This window comes from Zonotrichia leucophrys, unplaced genomic scaffold, assembly GCF_028769735.1.
Source record: "Zonotrichia leucophrys gambelii isolate GWCS_2022_RI unplaced genomic scaffold, RI_Zleu_2.0 Scaffold_346_54487, whole genome shotgun sequence".
NCBI classification, from domain to species: domain Eukaryota; kingdom Metazoa; phylum Chordata; class Aves; order Passeriformes; family Passerellidae; genus Zonotrichia; species Zonotrichia leucophrys.
In genome coordinates, this window is record NW_026992551.1 from 39,850 (window position 1) to 52,337 (window position 12,488).

General features: G+C 51.5%; 1 long non-coding RNA gene and 1 pseudogene across 1 annotated transcript; both read left to right on the forward strand.

Moving 5' to 3' along the window:
• Nucleotides 1–7,236, forward strand: part of LOC135441570 (zinc finger protein 345-like) — a 46,496-nt pseudogene extending 39,260 nt beyond the window's left edge.
• Nucleotides 7,237–9,217: 1,981 nt separating this feature from the next.
• On the forward strand, nucleotides 9,218–10,291 carry LOC135441571 (uncharacterized). The gene is made up of 3 exons (XR_010438504.1): nucleotides 9,218–9,322; nucleotides 9,682–9,763; nucleotides 10,094–10,291. It is a non-coding gene; the product is annotated as an uncharacterized LOC135441571 (long non-coding RNA).
• Nucleotides 10,292–12,488: the final 2,197 nt, after the last annotated feature.

Below are 12,488 nucleotides of genomic sequence, written 5' to 3' on the forward strand. Positions count from 1 at the left end.
GGACTGGGATCAAATATGGACTGGGATCAAATAGGGACTGGGATCAAATATGGACTGGGGTCAACTATTCACTGGGATCAACTATTGATTGGAATCCTATAGTGTGGGATAAACTGGATAAACTTATATAGACTGGGATCAAATATGGGCTGGGATCAAATAAGAATTGGGATAAAAAATGGACTGGGATCAAAATCAACTATGGACTGGGATAAACTGGACTGGGATCAAATCAGGACTGGGATCAACTTTGGACTGGATCAAATATGACAGATTTTATGGACTGGGATCAAATGTGGACTAGGATAAGCTATGGACAGGGATTAAATATGGACTGGGATCAAATATGGATTGGGATCAAATGGACTGGGTTCCTACAGACTGGGATAAACTGGACTGAGATTATATAGATGTCGTGGTTTGAGAGGAAGTTAGTTTTCTGGGATATGAAGTGGTCAGGCCAGTAGGTGCTCACATTTGAATACTGGCACCTGGTTTGGCCACTGGGGACATTGGATACGCCTCTGAGAACACAGGGGTTAAAAAGCAGAGCACTCCCGGGGGAAGCTCTCTTGGGTTCCAGCGAGGGAAGCAGGTCGGGCCTCCCCTGCCCAGCTCCTGGCTGGTTTGGGGCTGGGTGAGGTAGGCCTGGCCCGAGGATGGAAGGGTGGAAGAGCCCCGAGAGGCATCGGGCAGCCACACCTCCCCCCCAGGAGACAGAGAGAGACAGAGCGCCTGTGCCACCGTGAAATTTGATATCCTGTGCTGGCAGCACAGCCCGGCTGGCGGGGAAGGGCGGCGGGATGCAGCTGTGGGAGCTTTGGGTGGGCAGAGCCCGAGCTTTTAACCCTTTTTCGGACAAGGAAAACTTTGCAGAACATTAACCTTTCCTAGAAGAGAGATAAGAGATGAAATGGAAGAAGGAAATGTGCAAGTGTGAAGGTCTGGGCAAGTGAAAGATGTCGGGAGAGTAGAGAAGAATCTTAGGTGGGAAGAGATGATGGAGTGGCCTTAGCTGGACTTTTCCTGTATGGCCATGGACAGAACCATGTTTCCTGTGACACAGAGACTGCATCCAGGGGGAGGCAATGGCTCAGAGCCAAGAGGGTTCAGTGTTGGTACCCCTCGGCCCCAGGGGGTGAAATTTGGGGGGCACAGGTGTCCCAAAGGTGAGACTGTGCCCTTTTTGGAACGGGACAAAGCATCCTTAAAAGGACAACCCTAGAAGCAGCTCTGGTCCATGTGCAGTGGTGAGAGCACTGGACATGGAAGGAAGAGGTCACGATGGCAGATGTTCTCCAGGCGGTGCCACGAGTGACATGGAAACACACGAGGTTTCAGCGGTGTTTCCTGGGGAAGCCTATGGCACAAGAAGGACTCCTCCCCTCTTGATGAACTGAGAATTGATTACCTAAAGGGTGGTGATGGACCGAGAGTTGGTGATTTGCGGGATAGATGTATTGGAAATTTGGTGGGAGGGGGAGGAAATGTTTTTGGAAAGTTTTCATTTACCCTGTGTGTTTTGTGTTACTTAGAGTTGTAGTTTAGTTAATAAAGGTTTCTTTTCTTTATTTCTAAGTGGGGGCCTGCTTTGCTTATTCCTGGTCACATCTCACAGCAGACACCAGGGAGCATATATTTTCATGGGGACACTGGCATTGTGCCAGCATCAAACCATGACACCTACGCTGCCAGTTGGCCTTTTTCCACCTCTCCAGCCATCCCCACAGAGCATTGGCTACCATCCATGAATCAGTGTAGAGGTAGAGCTTTGGCCACTTCTCTCCCTTAGCAATGTCCAGGGCCAGCTGAACAGCTTTGAGTTCTGTAAGTTGACTTGATCCACCTTCTCCTTCAGCAGCCTCTGCAACCTGTCGTGTGGGGCTCCATACGGCTGCTTTCCACTTCTGGTTCATCCCTACGATGCGACAGGAACCGTCAGTGAAAAGAGCGTAGCGCGTTTCCTCTGGGGGCAGTTGGTTATAGGGAGGAGCCTCTTCAGCCCGTGTCACTGGTTCTGGTTCCTCTTCATCAGTAAGACCAAAGTTCTCACCTTCTGGCCAGTTTGTAATTATCTCCAAAATCCCAGGGCAATTCAGGTTTCCAATACGGGCGCACTGTGGGATAAGAGCAATCCGTTTACTCCATGTAGCGTCAGTGGTGTGGTGGGGGGTGGGAACCTTTCCTTTGAACATCCACCCCAGCACCGGTAGTCGGGGTGCCAGGAGGGGTTGTGCTCCCGTGCCAATCACCTCTGAGGCAGCCTGGACTCCTTCATAGGCAGCCAAGATTTCCTTCTCTGTGGGAGTATAGTTGGCTTCTCACCCTCTGTAGCTTCGACTCCAAAATCCCAGTGGTCGGCCTCGAGTCTCCCCAGGCACCTTCTGCCAAAGGCTCCAGGACAAGCCATGGTTCCTGGCTGCAGAGTAGAGCACGTTCTTCACCTCTGGTCCTGTCCTGACTGGGCCAAGGGCAACTGCATGAGCAATCTCCTGCTTGATCTGTGCAAAGGCTTGTTGCTGCTCAGGGCCCCAGTGGAAAGTGTTCTTCTTACGGGTGACCAGGTAGAGAGGGCTGCCGATCTGACTGTATTCGGGAATGTGCATTCTGCAAAAACCTATGGCGCCTAGGAAAGCTTGTGTCTCCTTCTTATTGGTGGGTGGAGACATTGCTGTGATCTTGTTGATGACATTGGTGGGAATCTGACGCCGTCCGTCTTGCCACTTCACTCCCAGAAACTGGATCTCTTGAGCAGGTCCCTTGACTTTGCTCTTCTTGATAGTGAAGCTGGCTTTCAGGAGAATCTGGATGATTTTCTCCCCTTTCTCGAACACCTCTGCTGCTGTCTTCCCCTCACACAATGATGTCATCAATATACTGCAGGGATGTAGGGTAGGATGAAGAAACCATAAACCATACATATCGTAAACAGACGCCAGTATCTTTGTAAACGCTTTATAAATCATTATCACCAAGGCCAGCACAACAGCTATTCCAATCCATACCCCTCTACCTCGTAAAAACAAGTAATTTTACCCTTGTAAAAATTACTTGTTAAGGACAATAATCCTAGTGACCAGAAAGGTATTGAAACCTCAAAAAGGTCTAGAGCCCAGAGCCACACAAAGGCTTTCACACCCAGAGACATCAGGCGTTCAAGCAGCATGGCTACTAACTGCTTTAACAACAACAAACACACAATTGATAGAGCTTTTTTCCAACTTTTCCAGCCCCACGTTGGGCGCCAATTCATGTATTTGTCCAGGTTTAGAGCAAATTTGGGGAAGAATCCCCCAAAGGAGCTCCAGTGAGAAAAGCAGATCCAATCGGCCCCGCCCCCCAACTGGTCTGGGAGGAAAAAATAACTCCTTGGAGAAGGGAGAAAAAAACCTGTTTATTAAACAATAAAACCAAAACAATATCAAACAATGAGACCCCTTGCCACTCTAAAAGAGATTAAAAACTGAGAAAACCCGGGTTCCAGCTCAGTTCACTCAGTCTCTGATCAGTCCCTCCGGTGCTGGAATTGTCGCAGGCCAGGCCTGGCCCGGTGGGCCACAGCTGCAGCTGCCAGTGCTCTCCTGGGTGTTCAGTCCAGAGCAGTTTCAAGAGGTCCAAAGAAAAAGGAAAAAAAAAACAGTCCAGGGAACTTCTTTGCCTCAGCTAGCTAAAACTAACTAAAAAGCAAAAGAAGAGCTCTGTCCCACTGTCTGTTCATCCCCAGACAACACAGTCCAGGAGCAGGAATGTGGAGGAGGAGTGCAGTGTCTGAAAACAAAACTGCGCACTTCTTCTCTTCCCCCCTTCACTCTCTGGAACACTCTTAAAGGTACAAAACTTACTATTCAATATAAACAGAATGAGACGATTGGGGATAAAAGCATAGAGTCAACCCAGGACAAGGTCTAAGTTTCAGAGTGGATTGAAAGACCCCCGTGTCCATCAGGAAATGCCTCCTCTCAATGCAGACCCACCTGAATGTTCTCAAGGGCTGCAGTGTGGAGGGTCCCTGGTGTGATGGGAGCTGTGACAGCCCTGCCAATCCATGTCCATCAAGGGGTGGACTTGCTGGTGCTGAGGGTGCTGCTGTCTGTGCTTGCAGTGTCCTTGTGCCCTGCAGCTGGAGCCCTGGTTCCTTGCCAGGGGCTGTTTGGGTGGGCTCTCCCCTGCCGAGGAGGGCAATGCCTCTGCCAGGTGCTTGTGGCCGAGCCCGTGCCCTGGGTGCTGGGGCCCCCTTGGGCCCTGGGGTTGATCCCTCAGGGGCTGTAGGAACTGTGCCGTGGCCTTTGCCTTCAGCTTGGCCTTTTGCTGCTCCCTTCTTGCACTCACCTGCTGTGCCTTTGTGCCCAAGTGCTGCAGGGCCTTCTTCTGCCCCTCCTGCAGCCCCCTCAGTGCCTGTGGGTGCTCATCCTCTGAAAGCTGCTGAGCTTTCTGCAAAATCATTTGTATCTCCAGTAACCCTAATAAAATCCTTAAAAGATAATCTCCATGCTAAAATGTACATTCCACATTTCCCAGGTGTTCCTTACTCCTCCTCCCTGTGCTCAGGGTGCCCTCCCCAGCCCGTAGCCCAGAGCCGCTCCCTGTCCTGCTGCAGTGTCCAAAGGCGCCCCCCGGCGGGCAGGGCCGGCAGCCCCACGGGGCTGGGCAGCGGCCGGGGCGTCCCGCAGCCTCCTGGGGGCCGGGGGCCGCTGCCGGGCCTGCCCGGGGCTGATGGGATCAGGCAGCGCCCGGCGCTGAGCCCCAGCTGCCCCACAGCCCTGGTCCAGCCCCGCAGCTCCCCACAGGCCCCCAGCCCGTGCTCCCGGTGCCGCAGCTCTGCGCCCGGTGCTGCCGCTGCCCCCCACAGAGAAACCCCCTGAAACCCTGACCTCCTTGTTTTCCTGGCCTGGACACCAGGGATACAAATGATCTGGATCAGCTGACAACTTTTGAGGCTAAGACCCTGCTGACAAACATCCCAATCCTCAGGTTTTTTCTCTTCGTCCTCTTTTCCATCATCCTTTTCCTTCCCACATAAATTCCTCCTGCAGCTTCTTGCCTTAACCATATTGCTGCACACTCCCCTTCAGCCAATCACTTTGCAGCACACCAACACCATCCATGCCCTGTTGTCCAAATGCGAGGGGAATTTGGGGAGGTGGGAGTGGGGCAGCGCCAAGGCCAGGCCCCCCTGCGCTGTCCTGGCGGGAGTGGCTGCAGTGGGGACCGAGTGCGGGCGGGAGCGGCTGAGAGCCCAGCGCTGCCCCAGCCCGACCTGCCCCAGCTCCATCCCTGCCCCTGCCGTGGGATGCTGTGGGTTTGGGGGGAAGAGGGAGCCGGCAGTGGGTGCTGGGCCTGGGGCAGGAGGAGAAGGGAAGGAGAAGCAGGGTTGAGGAACAAAAGGGTCAAACAATGCATGTGGGAGGAGAAGGTGGGATTGTGCAGGAGAAGGAGGAATAGCAGGAGGAAGAGGAGTGGGAGAAAGAGCAAGGACACTGGATGCAGAGGAGGAGCAGAAATAGGAGGCACCACAAGGTTCCACTTCTCCCTGTATCTGAAGCTTTCTTCCCAGCCCCAGTAGCATTCCCCCCGTACCATGCAGGAGGTGACCAGGGAAGGGGAATCCACGATTTTCATGGCGCTGTATCCTGGTGTTTTTTAGCTTTATTGAGCTAAATGTTGTTGCTTTGGGTTTTATTGGTGTGTGAATCTTTATATTTTGAAGGGGGGTTTTGCTGAATCGTGTTGTTTTGGAAGTTTTTGATCTGTGTCTTGAAGTCTGCAGGGTTTTTGTGCTGAATCTTGGTGTTTTGGAGGTTCGGAAAAACACAAGATGCCCAATGACTTAATGAGATGAACTTGGGCAAGGAGGAGCTCCCAGTCAAAGACGCTCTCATTTTGTTTTTTACCCATACCAGGATTTTTCATTCCCAGGGCGTGTGTGGATGGAGGAGGAGGAAAAGCCCTGGAGATTCCGCACGAGGAGGGGCTGCAAACCCAGCCCAGGGAGCTGTGGGGAGGAAAGAGCCCCCCTGAGCCAGGAAGGCGGCCGGAGATCCAGCCAGAGCTCAGAGCTGGTGGAGAAGCCCCATGGCAGGGAGAAGCCCCACAAGTGCTTGGAATGTGGGAAGGGTTTTAGTCGGAGCTTGCACCTGATCGAGCACCAGGTGATCCACACTGGGGAACGGCCCTACGAGTGTGAGGAGTGTGGGAAGCGTTTCAGCTGGAGCTCCAGCCTGAGGCAGCACCAGAGGATCCACACTGGGGAGAGGCCCTTTGAGTGTGGGGAGTGTGGGAAGAGCTTCAGCCAGAGCTCCATCCTGATGCAACACCAGAGGATCCACACTGGGGAAAAGCCCTTTGAGTGTGGGGAATGTGGGATGAGCTTCAGCCAGAAGGGGAGCCTGATGCAGCACCACAGGATCCACACAGGAGGAAAGCCCTATGAGTGTGTGGAATGTGGGAAGAGCTTTAGATACAGCTCTGGCCTGAGGAAACACGAGAGGATCCACACTGGGGAAAAGCCCTATGAGTGTGGGGAGTGTGGGAAGAGCTTCAGCATGAAGTGCCAGCTGACGGAACACCAGAAGATCCACTCTGGGAAAAGCCCTACAAGTGTGGGGAATATGGGAGGAGCTTCAGAGGAAGCTCGGCCCTGATTCGGCACCAGGTGATCCACACGGGGGAACAGCCCTATACCTGCTTGGAATGTGGGAAGAGCTATGGGTGGCACACTGACCTGAGAAAACACCACCAGCGTGTTCACTCTGGGGAGAAGCCCTACAAGTGTCCCCAGTGTGGGAAGAGGTTTCACAGGAGCTCCAATCTCCTCAAACATGAGCGGAGTCACACTGATGAGAGGCCTTTCCACTGCCCCGACTGCGGGAAGGGATTCAAGCTAAACTCCACCCTCACCCTGCACCGGCGCATCCACACGGGGGAGAGGCCCTATGAGTGTGGGGAGTGTGGGATGAGATTCTCATCGAGCTCAATCTTGACCAAACATCAATGGAGGCGCCACTAAGGGAAGCCCTGTGAGTGCCCCGAGTGTGGGAAGAGCTTTGTGTGCTGCTCCAGCTCCATCCCCCATGGGAGGATCCGTGTTGGATGATCCCCAGTGACCCTCGTTTGTCAGAGTCCTGGTGATCTGTGGTCCTGGTGATCCAAGTTGGAAGGCATCTGGCTGGGGGGCTCCACATCTTCCTGGTTCCCTGAGGGTACCTAGATAAACCCAGCGGCAGGAACATCCATCGGGATGCACACCTACAATGGGAATTCCATGGGGAAAGCAGATTTGTTGACTTTCAACCCCATAAAATCTTTTGCATTCAATTCTATCTTCCTGTGACATCAAGGAGTATTGAATGGTCTTGGAGGTATATTCTGGGTTGACTATTTGGTGCTTGTATCCCCAGTCTGTTCTGTTTGTGCTGAAAAAGAAGTTTTGCACTTTCAAGACTTGTCCTGAGAGTGAAACGGGGAGAGAAGAAGCACGGAGTTTGTTTTCAGAAACCGCACTCACTCCTCCACATTCGTGCTCCTGCACTGTGTTGTCTGCGGATGGACAGACAGCGGGACAGAGCTCTCCTTTCCTTTTAGTTAGTTTCATCTAGCTGAACCAAACAAGTTCTTTGGACTGTGGGGTTTTTCCCCTTTCTTTGGACCTGTTTAAACCTGCTCTGGCCTGAACACCAGAAGAGCATGGGCAGCTCACACCTGTGGCCCACCGGGCTGGGCCTGGCCTGCGACATTTCCAGCACCAGAGGGACTGATAAGAGACTGAGTGAGCTGAGCCTACAGACCATGGAGGGACTTTCTGAGTTTGTGTCTCTTTTAGAGCGGCAAGAGGTTTTATTGTTTCATAATATTTAGGTTTTATTGTTTAATAAACACTATTGCCCAAGGGTGTCTTCTGTAGCCAAATGGTGAAAAACTGGGGAAAAGACCAAGATTTTTGAGACAGTGAGATAGAAACTCCACCAGAAAAGGTTCTTCCCTTCTACCCAAGCACATGGATCCTCAGCTGGTATGGACAAGGAAATCCTTTTCTTTTGGCCATGATTTTGTTTTAATTTCTCTTTATCCCTTTAAAATATCCAATACTGAGGTAAAAATAGACATTGAACTAGGACTTGGGTGTGGTCAGGGTAGCACACATGGACACATGGAGAGAGACTTGGGGACACATGGATATTAACAGGGATGGGGCCATTTGTGGGGACATGGGGGGACACGGGCATGGATGGAGATGTGGGGGACAATGACAGGGATGGAAACCTGATGGGGAGACAGCCATGGGTGAGGACATGGTGGGACATGGGCAGTGACATGTGGGGACATGGCCATGGCCGGTGCCATGGGGGGACTTGCAGGGGACGTGGGGGATGCTGGGTTTGAGGGAGTTGAGGGTTCCTGGGAGGGACTTGGGTCTTGCTGAGGCCTTTGGGGACCCCAGGCTGAGCAGCTCCAGCTGTGCTGGGAGACCCTGGGGGAGGTTCTGGGGCAGCTGCTCAAGGACCCCCTGACCAGGAGCCCCAGCCAGGCATTGGGCTCCTGGAAGGGGATGAACGTCCTTGTCCCCAGGAGGGAAATCCCAGCACCCCCAGGGTGTCAGGGGCAGCTGAGAGGCCACAACAGGGAGGGGAAAGCAAGAGAGAGCTGTCACACTTTTAAGCTACACCCCAAAAGTCCCAAAACTGAGGGATTCCTCCCAGGAAAAAGCAGCCAGGAGCTGCTAGAATAGAGGGAAAGGGGAGATGTGACTCTCCAGACTGAGCAGGAGGGGCCTGCATCCCCCAAAAACAAGAACAGGGGTGAGGGCTGGGGGCACAATGGGGAAGGGGTGGAAGAGCAGGGGAAAAGAGGATTCAGAGTGCAAGAGGGATGGGACCCCCAAATTGAGTTGGGAGGGGTCTTTGGGTTGGGGGAATGATGGGTGAGGGAAGGGAAAGGTGGGGATGGAACAGAAAAAGAGCAGTTCCATGGGGATCCCTTTGTCCCCATCATTCGATTCCTGGAGTGATTCCCTGGGGCTCTGGGGGGGAATGGATCCGCACTGGGTGGGTCCCCAAGCCCCCTGCCCAGCCATGGGGGGGCTCATGGGGGGTTCCCTCCACCCAAATGCTGGTGGTGCTGCAGCCATGGGGGAGAGGTGGGATCTGGAATGGGCAGGGAAGGAAGAGCAATAGGAAGAGGAAGGAGAGGAGGAGGATCGAGAAAAAGAGGAGCAGGAACAGGAGGAGGAAGAGGAGGAGTCACAGCAGAACCACGCTTTTCCTGCCTGCCTGCTGAGTCTGCAGCTCCCCTGGCCCTGGCAGCATCGATCCCCCAGATCCCACAGGTGAGCAGGGAGGGGGAACTGACCCCAAATCCACTGGGGGGGCCTCTGGGAGGATTTGTTTGCAGGGTAGGGGATGTTTGGATCTTGCAGGTCCCCAAGGGTGAGACGCAGATGCCCCTTTGGAGACTTGGGCAGGGTTCCGGTGGCAAACTGGCTGGGGAGGTGGTACCAGTTGTGGGGGGACATTGGCATCAGAGTGGGGAGAGCAGCAAAGGCCAATTCTGGCAGCCTGGAGGGGTGGGGGAGGCTGGAGATGAGCAGGGTCTGGGCCTGCCTGACTGTGAACAGGGCTGTTACTTCTGGAGCTGTACTTGGGCAGCAGGACCAAGGGCTCACCCACTGTTTTTCCCCCAAGCCAGGATTTGTCAGTCCCAAACTTTGTCTGGATGGAGCTGGAGGAGGCTGCCAGGAAAAGGAAGATGGCCTGGGACACTGAGGCAGGTGAGGAAGAAGTCACTGCCCCTTTCCCCCTCTCCTCTGCTCTGTGTCTCAGCCCAGCATTGCCCCTGGCTGCAGGACAGCCCCACTGCTGACACCGTCCTGCCAGGGATTAATTGGTGGGATCCCTTCCCCTTCCCTCTAGCACAGAGGCAAATCCCATCCTCTCCTTGTCCACAGCTCCTTCCTCTTCTCTTTCTGTCCTTCCTTCCTCATTCCTTCCTCTCCTTTTCTTTCCTTACCCCAGGCACTGAGCAGCAGATGGAGACCAGGGAGGACAAATCCCTGTGGTATTCACATTTCTTTGAATAGAGACATAATTCTCTCTCACAGGATTTCTCCTGGGAAGCTGTGGAAAGGCTGAGAAAGCTCAGAAAGGAAGAAAACAATTCTTATCTCACTTGCTGCACCTGTTGTTTGGCACATGTGGAATGTGTTATTGAGATTGCTTACCGAGAGTGATTTGTTAATTGGACTGTGGTGATGGTTGTTTGGACTGATTGACCAATTAGGTCAAAGCTGAGTCATGACTGTCTGTAAAGAGTCAGAGGTTTTTCTTTAGTATGTAATTTAGTATAGATTTAGTATAGCAATAAATATATATATATTTAGTATATATATATATAAATATATATATATACTAAATATATATAGTATATATAAATACTAAATATAAATAGTATATATAAATATATATATATTTAGTATATATTAATATAGTATAATATAGTATAGAATAAAGCATCTGTTCAGCCTTTAAAATCATGGAGTCAGAGCACGTAATTCCTTGGATGGGTGAGACAAAGTAGAAATTTAACAGGATAGAAATGCATTTTTGGATTTAGGTGAAAAGTGCTGTTCTGAGCCTGTAACTTGTTTATCTGTGCTTAAGACTCCCTGTTCTCACAAGAGAGGAAAAAAATCAAAGAAAAAATCTTGTGCTGACAGAATGGCCTCGACCAAGAGAAGGAATTCAAACTCCCAAGATAAGCGGAGGCCCCTTTGTCAGGGCCAAAGGCTGAGGCTGACTAGAGAGTCTCTGCGCAAAAGGCAAGGACTGATAAAAACTAATTGCAACCTGTAACGTGAAATCAGTAAAATGAATATGAATGAGACAACATGCATATGTATAAGCAAGGGGGAATTCTCAGGGGTGCGCGTGTCCTTTAGGGGGAACAACAATTCCCACATGCGTCCAGTGCTAAACATACCGGCTTTACGACTTTGTACAAAGTTGTGGAGTTTCCCCTTTTTTTCCACTAATCATTTTGGCGAGCCAGCCACGACATTGACTGTACTCACAGGGGCAGAAGGGAGGACGGACTCCTGGGCACTCCCTGGGATTTTCCTGGAGGAGCTCTGCTCCATCTCGGCTTGCCTCCTGCGGCTGCAGACAATGACCTGCTGCTGTGCAGATACACGGTATGTCTGTCAAAGGGCCCAGGGGAGATAGGGCTGCTGATAAGTCACTCAGAGACATCTGAGTGCACAGCCTCGTCCCTGTGCTTGCAGGCAGCCATCGACCAGGAGCACGGTCAGCGGCAGAGGTTCCCGGTTGATAGCACGACTGGGAACGGGTTCATTGTTCAATGGAGCAGCCGCTAGCGACTCTGGGGTGAGCCGAGTGAACCCGAACTTTGTGTGCTTGTGGTGTCCTGACATTGTATGGCTAATGCGTTGTGTGGTTAATGTTGGTGTGTTTGTAATTGTGTGAGTGTGTGGTGTATAAAACAGACCGAGTCAGTGAGTGAGTGAGTGTACCCACGGCGTGCGGGGGCAGTTCTACCCGTGTCTGAAGCAGCCAGGTGAGGCCCAGAGCACTGGCTGGGGCAGGCTGTGAGGGCAGGGAACACCCCGTGGAGTAGTGGAACAAGTGGAGAAACGTGGGTGAGGACATTTATTAATTTATTGTGTTTAAAGGTGATGATGTGTGATTTATGTAGATTGTGCACATTTTAACCGTGCCTAGATGAACTCAGGGGATTCTTCTGCCCCCGCAGTTTGGACTTGGTCCCTGGAATTTTACTGTGTGCTGTTATTTTGATTGTGTCCAGAGTGTGTGAGGACCAGAAGAGGCTGATAAGCTGATGTGGGTAGATGATGAAATGTTGTATTTTGGGTTGTGTCAAGAAAAGTGGGCACTCTTAAGAGATACCCCTTTCCCAGTGAGTTTGTGTGGTTCTTTCCCCACATTGTGGTAATTTGATTGTGGTATTGTAGGCTTGTGTTTGTGGAGATTTTAGGATTTTGTTTGCAACAAGTGAAGCATTTTACGCGGAAAAACTGCAGTATGAAGCCTCAATGCCTGTAACAGATGATTATGTTATAGTAAGGGGGCAACTGACCAATCTGAAAAATCATATTTTGCAAACCATCAAAATAGTCATAGTTTTTTGTATATGCCCAACTCTCCAAAGGCCCTGTTGGGTAGGGACTTGTTGGAGCAGCTGGAAGCAAAGATCACATTTAAAGATGGAGAGATTATTTTAGAGGTAAAGGATGAAGAATATGGAGATATATTGAGCTTAATTTTAACAATTAGTGAAACTGAAATTGAAAATAAGGATGAAATTAACAAGAAAATAATGGATCCATGTTCCCGGGGTATGGGCCTCTAACATAGCAGGGAGGGCAGAGAATGCACCTTCTGTACAAGTTAAGGAAAACAACCAGCTAGGGTCAGGCAGTACACCTTGTGGCAAACCCATACACCCTGCTAACATGTTTG